The sequence below is a fragment of the Lepus europaeus genome, chromosome 10 (genome assembly GCF_033115175.1).
Source record: "Lepus europaeus isolate LE1 chromosome 10, mLepTim1.pri, whole genome shotgun sequence".
Taxonomy (NCBI): domain Eukaryota; kingdom Metazoa; phylum Chordata; class Mammalia; order Lagomorpha; family Leporidae; genus Lepus; species Lepus europaeus.
Genome location: NC_084836.1, coordinates 102,972,679 through 102,984,733, shown reverse-complemented (window position 1 = coordinate 102,984,733; position 12,055 = coordinate 102,972,679). Strand labels below are relative to the sequence as shown.

The 12,055-nt window shown below is 43.8% G+C and overlaps 1 protein-coding gene across 2 annotated transcripts in view; it reads left to right on the top strand.

Moving 5' to 3' along the window:
* Positions 1 to 12,055, top strand: part of LOC133769018 (ubiquinol-cytochrome c reductase complex assembly factor 1) — a 133,835-nt gene that overhangs the window by 62,772 nt on the left and 59,008 nt on the right. The gene's annotated exons all lie outside the window — the stretch shown is intronic.

Below are 12,055 nucleotides of genomic sequence, written 5' to 3'. Positions count from 1 at the left end.
GCCATTTCGAAAATGAAAAAGCAGATGGAAGACTTCTCTCTCTATTTCCCTAACTCTGCCTTTCATATAAATATATAAACTCTTAAAGAAACAATTGTTTTAGAGCCAGGTGTATAATAAATCCAATTATTACTAGGTGCTTTACATATATCATTGTTTATTTATATTTGTTATCTCACACATTCTCACAACTGCTTTATTTCTGTTTTACGTGTGAGGGATCAGAGACAGAGAACTTGGAAAAGTTGCCTAGACTATGGAGGAAAGGATGTCTGAGTGTGGGTGTGGCTGACTGAAAAACTTATTAAGTTACTGTCTTTATTAGTAATTACAACTACCAAAGTAACAAATTAGGGGGCCAGCGCTGTGGCGCAGTGGGTTAAAACCCGGGCCTGAAGTGCCACATCCCATATGAGGCATCAGTTCTAGTCCCGGCTGCTCCACTCCGATCCAGCTCTCTGCTATGGCCTGGGAAAGCAGTAGAAGGTGGCCCAAATCTTTGGACTCTTGCACCCACGTGGGAGACCCAGAAGAAGCTCCTGGCTCCTGACTTCAGATTGGCTTAGCTCCGGCCATTGTAGCCATCTGGGGAGTGAACCAGCGGATAGAAGACCTCTCTGTCTCTACCTCTCTGTCTTTCAAATAAATAAAAATAAATCTTTAAAAAAATTAAAAAACAAAGTAACAAATTAAATGCTCATTTGTTAATAATTAATATTAGTATTATTTATTATATGCTTATTCTTAAACCTAGATTAATAAAATTAGAATAATTATTCTCCAATTAACCTATAGCATGAAGCAAATTTGTTACCTCATCAGGCTTAGAGAGGGAGAGATTAAGCACATCATTCGTAAAGTATAGCTGGGGGCAGGCTGTGGCACAGAAGTTAAGTCAGTTAAACTGATGGTGTTAAGTTAATGCTTTGGATGTCTGTGTTCCCTGGTAGCTGGATTGGAAGTGGAGCAGCCAGGACTTGAACTGACACTTGTGTGGGACGCTGACTGTGGCTTAACCTGCTGTGCCACAACCCTGGCCTCGAGGATTGCTTGTGCATGTAATCAAAAATTTAAAAAAAAATTTTGTTTGAGTGATAATGATGACAAGATGATCATTATATGGGAGGAAACAGGATGGAGGGGCAGCATTTTGTTGCTTTTTATTTTAAGTTGGGGAAACATTGGAACCTTGTTCTAAGCTGGGAGAAGACACCTCTGGGAAAGAAGAGAAGAAAGTAAACTGTGGGAGTGGGGGAAGGGACTAGAAAGAAAACTAGAGCCAGTCTCAGCCAGCCAGAGAACTGCCTTGGCAAACACCGGCCGCCTCTGCAAGAGGGCTCTTGGAAGCCAGCACAGCAGTTTTGATGCAGCTGTTGGGCAATGGGGCTCCTGCTGATTCCTGCAGCTTCAGACCTGCTCTCTATGGTGAACCTGGCCATGTACACATCCTCTCGTCTGCTTCTCCCAGCCAGAGTTGCTCTCTTCAAACACCCACATGTGTAGTTTTTTGTTTTGTTTTGTTTTGTTTTTTGTTTGCCTATACCAAGGGCCTGTGCAGCAGCATTTTACCAACACTGCATAACCTAAGTGCCCTGGTATCTGCTACCCCCTGGAGCTTGTTCTTTATAGTAACTCTGCCAGGTAGGCTGCAGGCCAGCTGTAGCTCTTGGATGAGGTTCCTTCTCAGGTGAGATGGCTTCAGGAGGTGCCTCATTCTGCTTGTCTGTTTGTCCATGGACTGTCCTGTGGCCCTTCGCTCCCTCTCAGAGGAGTTAAACTTCAAGAGGAGGCAGTTTAGGAAACCAGATGGAGGTAGCCATGTATACAACCCTGGGAAAGGGTCAGTGTGCCAGCTGACAAACAAACAAATCCATTCATGAGCGTGGCTGGGGCTCGAGTGTGGCCATGTTTGCTCTGTTTTCTTGGCCTCAGCTGGTGACAGAGGAAGGGAAACAAGCTGTATTAAAGTTCCCTTTGGGATTCCTTCAGAACAATGACAGACCTGCCCACATGCCTGCTCATCTTCAGTGAATTCAGAATCAGATCCGCTCTAAGCAGCTTATAGATGACAGTGTTGGAGGAACAAGGCCAGAACACAACTGGCTTTGTGAGAGAGCCCAGAGTGAGTGAGACAAGATGCTCAGAGCTGCCAATGTGTAGCAAGAGGTCAGCATCAGGAATAACAGGAGTTCCTCCCTCTGAGATGTAGGGACAGAGGAGAAGATCGTTGCTAGGAAACTGCTGTTGCTTTAATTCCGCAGACAGTGTTGCACTTCCTTCTTGTCTTGTTTAGCAGGAGGAGGCTCTGGGTGCTCTGCTGTCACAGAACGGAGGGAGTAGTGTGGCTTGGAGCTCAGGCTTCATTCCAGCCTCAGTCTTCTGTGCTGTGAATTGAGGTCACGTCACTTTGTCATAGCATCAGTTTTCTGTGAAATGAGGACAGTTTATAATGGGTAAATTATTATGTAGATTAGAAGAGGTTCTAAATGCAAATGTGTCTTTTCAAGATGTATTTTTAAAGATTTTATTTATTTATTTGAAAGACAGATTGACAGAGAGAGAGGGATAGATCTTCCATCCTCTGGTTCACTCCCCAAATGACTGCAACGGCCAGGGCTGGGCCAGTTGAAAGCCAGGAGCCAGAAACTGTCCAGGTGCAGGAACCATCTTCTGCTGCTTCCACAGGTACGTTAGCAGAGAGCTGTGTTGGAAGCAGAGCGGCTGAGACTCTAGCCAGTATCAGGTGGTGGCTTAACAGGCTGTGCCGCAACACCAGCCCTGCAAATGCATCTTACAGTGAAAGTCTCAGATGCATATTAGAGGAGTTAATAAAAAGTGGTATGGTTGTTACTACTTGCCATAAGACAAAATTGGTATCTTTAGCTCATTATTATTTGACACTCATGGTTAGTGAGTTTTTCTTCCTTTGTTCCCTCTCTGCCTGCCTTTTATTTCATTTTATTTATTTATTTATTTTTATTTTTTTTATTTTTGACAGGCAGAGTGGACAGTAGAGAGAAACAGAGAGAAAGGTCTTACTTTTTGCTGTTGGTTCACCCTCCAATGGCCGCCGCGGTTGGCGCGCTGCGGCCGGCGCACCGCGCTGATCCAATGGCAGGAGCCAGGTGCTTCTCCTGGTCTCACATGGGGTGCAGGGCCCAAGCACTTGGGCCATCCTCCACTGCACTCCCTGGCCACAGCAGAGAGCTGGCCTGGAAGAGGGGCAACCGGGACAGGATCAGTGCCCCGACCGGGACTAGAACCCGGTGTGCCGGCGCCGCAAGGCGGAGGATTAGCCTGTTGAGCCGCGGTGCCGGCCTATTTCATTTTATTTAAAAAATTTTTATTTCTGCCTGCTTTTTAGAGCTGTTAAGGGAGTGATTGGATTAAGACTTGAATGCTCCTTTTTTCTTTACTAGCTGGATTATTTGCCTTCCTTATATGTTAAAGAGATCACTATTATTTATGAGCTGCTGGAATCACTGAGAGATAAGGATAGTACTGTGAAGCTTGAAACTTCAATACTAAATTGTGGGTTTAAGAACATCATCAAACTTGCAAGGAGCAACAGGAGTCGCTCCTAACCATTTATAGTTTATTTTGCATTCTTAAGGTCAATTTTAATTATTTTTTTGGAATAGAATCACCCCCACCCCCCAACCCCTGCAACAGAGCTTTGAAATCTTGAAGTTGAATCATTGGCAAGATGTAATTTGACCTCTCAACATTTAATTTAAACATTTATTATGAGGAATGCATCCATGATGTGAATTGATGTGGAGCTGCCCTGTTCCTTTGTTTGAACTGTGGAATAGCTTACTTACTGACACAAAGATTATTGTAAGCTTGGAGTCTGACAGGTATTGACTTTATTTTATAGTGGGTACCAGAGTCATCAAGACATTGTTTTTATTAGTCATTTTGAATTTATTTATTTTTCTTTTACCTTCCAACATTCTTTAACCTTTTCTGGACGGTTCAGGTTGTCCTGATAACCCTCAACTGTGTTTTGCCAGACTATGGTCTGGCATCAAGTAGATTTACGCTGTCCTGTTGAACCTCAATTGCTCTGCTATTTTTTGGTGTCTGTTTTAAAATAAAATTTTAGTTCTTCTTTTCCTGTTGGGCTGCCAGCAGTTACTTTCTGTTGTTACAGGTATACTTGTCTCAAGTGAGTTGATCTTTTCTGATGTGCTATTTCTAATTTGATGCTAATTTTTAAATTTAAATTATTGCTTTTCAGAGGATGAAATAAAAAACAGAGCAAATGGGTTCTAGAGGTTTTATTCTAGCCATTAAAGGGGGCAAAAAACAAACAAAAGATAAAATCAAAAGCCCACAGTAACTTAGACCAATTCTGGGATCAGATTATCTCCGTTTGGATCTTAGCTTTGACACTCGCTTTTTAGTTTGGGCAAGTTACTTCTCTGAGATTCATTTCCTCAGACAGTGAAACAGAGACAGTAAGAATACCAGCCTCACAAAGTTGTAAAGATGAAATGAAGTCATCTATTTAATGCATGTAGTCAAGTGCCTGGCACAAAGTCATGTTAGCTATTAATTATAACACTTGTCTATTTAGGCTATGTAAAGTTTTTCTTTTTTCCTATTAGTCATTTTTATTATTTTTTATTTTTTTATTATTATTATTTTTTTGACAGGCAGAGTGGACAGTGAGAGAGAGAGAGACAGAGAGAAAGGTCTTCCTTTTGCCGTTGGTTCACCCTCCAATGGCCGCCGCGGCCGGCGCACTGTGACCAAGTCATTTTTATTTTTAAAAAATGATTTATTTATTTATTTGAAAGGTTGCATTACATAGAGAGAGGGACAGACAGAGAGATCTTACATTGCTGGTTCACTCTCCACATGGTTAGAATGGCTGGGACTGGGCCAGGCCATAGCCAGTAGTTCAGGACTCTGCCTGGGTCTTTCATGTGGGTGACAGGAACCCAAGTACTTGGACCATCTTCTGCTGCTTTCCCAGATAAATTAGGAGGAAGCTGGATTGGAAGTGGGGCAGTTGGGACTTGGGACTTGAACCAGCGCTCATATGGGACGCTGGCATAGCAGCTGACAACGGTAAGTGCTGTGCCACATTGCAAGCCCTTCCATAGTCTTTTTTTTTTTTTAAATTATTATTATTTATTTATGTACTTGAAAGGCAGAGTTACAGAAAGAGAGAGAGAGAGAGAGAATCTTCCATCTGCTGATTTAAATGGCTGCTAATGGCTGAGGCTGAGCCATGTTGAAGCCAGGAGCTTCATCGGGGTCTCCCATTTGGGCTTGGGCCATCTTCTGGTGCTTTCCCAGGTGCATTAGCAGGAAGCTGGATTGAAAGTGGAGCAGCCAGGACTTGAACCAGCACCCACATGGGATTCTGACGCTGCATACAGCAGCTTTACCTGCTGTGCCACAGCACTGGGTCCCCCCATTAGTCATTTTTTTTTTTTTTTTTTGACAGAGTTAGAGAGTAAGAGAGAGAGACAGAAAGGTCTTCCTTCCGCTGGTTCACCCCCCAAATGGCTGCTACGGCCAGCGCGCTGTGCTGATCTGAAGCCAGGAGCCAGGTGCTTCCTCCTGGTCTCCCATGCGGGTGCAGGGACCCAAGCACTTGAGCCATCCTCCACTGCCTTCCCGGGCCACAGCAGAGAGCTGGACTGGAAGAGGAGCAACCGGGACTAGAACCCGGGGTGCTGGCAGAGGATTAGCCTAGTGAGCTGTGGCACCAGCCAGCCCCCAGTAGTCATTTTTAGAACAGAAAAAAATAAATTGAATTCAGCCTGGATCAAATGTTATTCTAACAGTTAAGTGAATTAGAAATCTGTTAATCTGTGATCTCCAGGTGTCCAAAAAGTTTCACTAGGGCAATTGTGGATGAAACACAAATTTGGAGTTAAGATTTCATCATGTGGGGCTGGCGCTGTGCCATAGTGGGTAAGGCCGCTGCCTGCAGTGCCAGCATCCCATATGGGTGCCGGTTCAAGACCTGGCTGCTCCACTTCCAATCCAGCTCTCGGCTATGGCCTGGTAAAGCAGTGGAGGATGGCCCAAGTCCTTGGGCCCCTGCACCCACATGGGAGTCCCAGAGGAAGCTCCTGGCTCCTGGCTTTTGATCGGCACAGTTCCAGGTGTTGTGGCCATCTGGGGAGTGAACCAGCGGATGGCAAACCTCTCTCTCACTGCCTCTCCTTCTCTGTGCAACTCTAACTTTGAATTAAATAAATAAATCTTTAACAAAATTTCATCATGTCCATTCATTTTGTAGCAGAAGTGTTTTCTCAATGTAAAAATAGCGTGTAGGGGCCAGTTCTGTGGTGTAGGAGGTAAAACTGCTGCCTGCAGTGCCGGCATCCCATATGGGTGCCGCTTTGAGTCCCAGCTGCTCCATTTCTGATCCAGCTCTCTTCGATGGCTTGGGAAAATAGTAGAAGATAGCCCAAGTCCTTGGGCCCCTGCACCCGTGTGGGAAACCGGGAGGGGGCTCCTGACTCCTGGCTTCGGATCGTGCAGCTCTGGCCATTGCAGCCATCTGGGGTGTGGGTCAGCGGATGGAGCACCTTTCTTTCTGTCTGCCTCTGCCTCTCTGTAACTCTGCCTTTCAAATCAGTCAATCTTTTTTTTTTTTTAATAGTGTGTATAGAATGCTAACTGTGAAAAAAGGAAAGAAAAGATGCTACCATTTATTTAAAAAAAGAATATGTATACACATAAACTTGTATGTAGATGATGTGTGGAAGGATTCCTAAGAAACCAGTAACTGTGGGTGCCTATAGGAGAGGAACTGGTTGGCCAGAGGATGGAGACAGAAAGGAGACTTAGTTTTTATTACCGTGTGTATATTACCTATTCAAAACAGTTCTTAGAGAAAAGAGTAAACTGAGTATAATAAGCTTCAAGCCTAAGAATTGGCCTTCAACTGCTTGTCTGGACATATCCAGGGAGCTGACTGTCTAAAATGTGGGCCCACTCTTTAGCTCTGCTTTTCCCTTGAAGAAGATAAACACAAAAGTTCTTTACAACAAGACTATTTTTCTGTCATTAACTACCTAGAGAATTTGATTCACAAACTCAGGGCAAAAATTATTTGAGCTTTTAGTTAGCTGATTTTGTTGCTGACAATTTGTTAGCCCTGTGGATCAGAATCTTATTTTCCTAGTACCTTCCTGCTGATATGAAGATGGCTTTGGCTGTGTGATAAATTTGGCAAAGAGCTTTATATGCCAAGAGTTTTGCATCAATCAAATGTCCATTAACCAGTTACGTACAGTGTTTTTAGAGTTTGCCCTCTTTCCATTTGCAAGTTTCATTCCATATTTTCTAAACTGTTAGTGCCAGCAGCACTAAGTGCAAGTTATAACAAACATTCTCTCTCTCCCCTCCTCTCCTCTCCTCTCCCCTCCTCTCCTCTCCTCTCCCCTGCCCTCCCCTCCCCTCCCCTCCCCTCCTCTCCCCTCCCCTCCCCTCCCCTCTCTTCTCCTCTCCTATTTGTTTATTTGGAAGTCAGAGTTACAGAGCGAGCGAGTGAGCTCCTCCATTCGCTGGAAGATCTTCAAATGGCTGCAATGGCCAGGGCTGGGCCAGGCCAAAGTCAGGAGCCGGGGTCCATGCGGGTCTCCTATGTGGATGCTGCCCTCCCAGGCATACCAGCAGAGGGCCGTACTGGACAGTGCTGATCCCACAAACTTTTCTAAGGCTGAGAAGAAAGGCTTAACTTAATAGAGACTCATTTACTCTTGGTGTCAGGGTGCTAATCTTATTACATTTCTCTTCCCAGTGGCTGGCCATTGTCTACTGGGTAAGGTCTAGACTTTTAGTGTGACATTTCAAAGCCTTTCAGGACTTTCCTAGCTTCATAGTTCTGCTTCCTATACCCTGTCCTCTCCCAACTCCCCCAACCCAGCTATTGTTCCTCAACAAGCACTGAATTCTTTCGTTGCCCTGCCTACATTTTTAATGTTCCATCTGCTGGAAATTCCTTTTATCTTTTGTTTCTACCTGTCCAGCTTCAGCTCACCCTTGGACGCTTTTCAGGAAAACTTTCAGGAAACTTTCTCTGATCCCAATCAGCCAAAAGTAATCCTTTCAAACTCCATTGCATTTTTCTCTTGGGACACATCGACAGTCTCTTTTAAGGGCTGTTTTTAAATGACTTGTTTTACCTCCACTAGTAGACTGCTACTTGACAGTTGGGTTCTAATTTTAGCCATTACTCTAATTCCCACAGCAAACAACCATTTACCTTCAAATAGCAGGAGCTCAATTTATGGTCACTGAGTCAATTAAGTGTCATCTTGAAAGTGTCTTTTTAACTCAGGTGACCATTTGAGTTATTATCTATAAGGGTTATAGAACAAGCTGTATTGGAAGTGTCCTGGCTGCTCCACTTCCAATCCATCTCCCTGCTGGTGGCCTGGGAAAGCAGCTGAAAATGACCTAAATGTTTGGGCCTCTGTCACACATATAGGAGATAGGAATAATCTCCTGACTGCTAGCATTGGCCCAGCCCAGGGTCTGGCTGTTGTGGCCATTTGGGGAGCAAACCAGCAGATGAAAGATCTTGCTCATCTCTGTAACTCTGCATTTCAAATAAATAAATCTTAAAAACCAAACCAAAACAAAACAAAACAAAAAAACCTTTTCGCTCTATGTTTACATAGCTAGAAAATTTATGGTCTGAGAAAATCTGTGCCTTTTAAATCTCAGAGGGCAGGTGTATTAAACTACAGAATTTTCAAATAAATGAAGAATTCCATTACCTCACTATTACTGTTGATGAATTGGCCCCTGACTGACGACACTTAAGCATCAAAACACACAGCGTCTTTTCAGGTGAGAGGCTGACATGAGTGATTTGATTACCTTTTAGAAAAATCTTATGTAAAAGGACTGTTGAACTTCCCAGTTTGTTTCTGCCCTGGAATATGCCCTATGTCATGTAAGTAGCCAGATCTTTTTCCATGGTCTGTTTTGTTGTTGTCACAGCATGTTATTACTGAGGCTGAGTTCAGAGAATAGAAATTTACAATTGGGGCCAGTGCTGTGGTGTAGTAGGTTAAGCTGTCACCTGTGGCACCAGCATATGGGCACCCATATGGGTACCCGTTCAGGTCCCGGCTGCTCCACTTCTGATCCAGCTCCCTGCTGATGTGCCTGGGAAAGCAGCAGAAGATGGCCCAAGTGCTTGGGGCTCTGCACCCATGTGAGAGACCCTTGCCCAGCTCCAGCCATTGCAGCCATTTGGAGAGTGAACAAGCGGATGGAAGACCACTCTGTGTGTCTGTCTGTCTGTCTGTCTGTCTCTCTCTCTCTCTCTCGCTAACTGCTTTCAAATAAATAAATCTTTAAAAAAAAAAAGAAATTTACAATCTCAATATCCTCAAGTTTACTAGAGATCATGTAGTCAGCCTTTTGTCAGCTGAGTTGTCACCAAGTATTTATTCACTTTTCAGTAACAAATTCTCTGCTTCTTGAGGTCATCCATTCTATCATTCAAATCTGCAGACACTTCCCTGTAAGTAGTTTGCTTTCATTCTTAAATATTTAGTACATCTTTCTTTCCATGGCTCACCCATTGGTTCTGATTCTAATTCTTAGATTAACAGTCTAATCATTTTTCTACAACATTTGAGGCAACTCTTCCATTTTTCTCCAAGTTAAATATTTTCTGATCTTTCATTTCTTTTTCTTGCCTCTTAAGATATAATGTTTAAAACCACGGACGAGGTCAGTGTTTGGCACAGTGGTTAAGAAGCTGGGATGCCTGCATCCCATCCAGCCTGCTTGGAGTTTTGGCTACTCTGCTTTCAATGCAGCTTCCTGCACATTCTGGAAGGCAGCAGATGTTGGCCCAAATAGTTAGGTCTCTGCCACCCACATGTGAGACCCAGATTGAGTTCTGGGCTCCTGGCTTCAGCCTAGCAAAGCCCTGGCTGTTGTAGGCATTTGGGGAATGAACCAGTGGATAGAAGACTTCTGTCTGTGCATGTCTGTCGTCTGTCTGTCTGTCTCTCTCTCTGCCTTCCAAATAAATTGGAAATAAATAATATTAGAAAAATAAAACAATGGATTCTGATCTATGCTGGGCACAACCTCTGACTTTGCACATTGAAGATACTATATTTCCATTACCGTTTTCAAATACATTAATTTGGGGTGAAGGGGGGGCACAACATCCTCCTCCTTGACTGCCATTCAGCGTAGATAGGCAGGATTCATCTGTCCTACACTACTGTAGATCTGTTAGGTCCAGGCGCAGGACCTTAAGTTTATCTCCATTCAGATTCCTCTTGTTTGATTTAACCCATTAAGGACTGGTGCTGTGGCACAGTAGTTAAGCTGCCTCTTATGATGCTGGCAGCCCATAATGGAGGGCTGATTCAAGTCCTAGCTGCTCGACTTCTGATCCAGCTCCCTGTTGATGTACCTGGAAAGACAGGGAAGCTGGCCACTTGGGATCTGGGAGACCAGGATGGAGTTCCTAGCTCCTGTCTTTGGCTTAACTCAGCCCTGTTGCAGCCATTTAGGAAGTTGACAAGCAGATGGAAGGTCCACCACCCCCTACCCCGTGTGTGTGTGTGTGTGTGTATCTGTGTCTTTCCCTCTCTCTCTCTGTCACTTTCTCTTTCAGATCAATAAATAAACAAATCTCAAAGATATATTCAGCCCATTAAAACAGCCTGTTGAAATATCATTTTGGTTCATGGTTGGGTCATCCAGCATATTTGTTATCTTGCCCAGCTTCTTGTCATCTGTAAATTTGATAATTATGTTTTCTTTTCTCCCTCTCAGTCATTAACAGAGATGTTGAGGCAGGCCAGGCTGGATTCACTCCATCATACTATGCTACTGCTAGATTTTAATGAGAAGAATTTATTGTGACTGAAATACAGTTGTCAGTTTAGACTGAATATAATTCTCACTTAGTTGTATTATGTGAGATATGAAGCAGAGGCCTTCTGGACTGATTTGAGGCAATGTGGTATAGTCAGAAGTGCCCTAAATTTGACTCTCTGATGTTTATTTATTTTTTTAAAAAATTAACTTTATAAGAGGCATAGAGACAGAGAGAGAGAGAGAGAGAGAGAGTAAAAGAGAGAACTCCCATCAGCTGGTTCATTCACAAAATGCCTGCAAAGATGGCAGGGGAACTAAAGCCAAAAGCCCAGAACTCAGTCAAGATCTCCCACATGGATGGTAGGAAATCAGTTACTTGAGACATTGTCCTTGCCTTCCAGGTCTGCATTAGCAGGAAACTGGAAGTAAAAGCCAGAGGAGGGCCTGGCGCTGAGGCTAAAGCCTGCGTCTGCAGTGCCGGCATCCCATATGGTTGCTGGTCCAAGTCTCGGCTGCTCCCTTTCCAATCCAGCTCTCTGCTATGGCCTGGGAAAGTAGTAGAAGATGACTTGCACCTGTGTAGAAGACCCAGAAGATGCTCCTAGCTCCTGGCTTCAGATTGGCCATGCTCTGGCCGTTGCAGCCATTTGGGGAGTGAACCAGAGGATGGAAGACTTTTCTCTCTGTCTCTCCCTTTCACTCTCTATAACTCTACCTCTCAAATAAATAAATAAAAATCTTTAAAAAAAAGAAAAGTGCCAGAGGGACGTATCAAACCCCAGGTACTCTGATATAGTCAGTCCATGGGTATCCTAACTGTCTTTTAATCAATAGGCCAACTATGTGCCCCTATTAATTAAATCATGTAAAAGTTATTTTTTAATTTAACTTGAGAGAGACAGAGCTCCTATCTGCTGATTCAATCCCCAAATGCCTATAACAGCCAGAATTGGGCTGGGGCTAGAGCCAGGCACCAGGAACACAATCTGGGTCTCCCATGTGAGTGGCAGGAATTCAATTACTTAAGCAGTCACCATTGCCTCCCAGAGTTTACCTTAGTAGGATGCTGGAGTCAGGAGCCAGGGCCAGGAATCAAACCCAGGCATGCCAATGTAGAGCATGGGTGTTTTAACTACTAGGTTGAACATGCTCTTTATCCATTTATATATTCAGCAAATATATATTGAATGCCTATTGTACTTAAACACTGAAGAGATAGAAT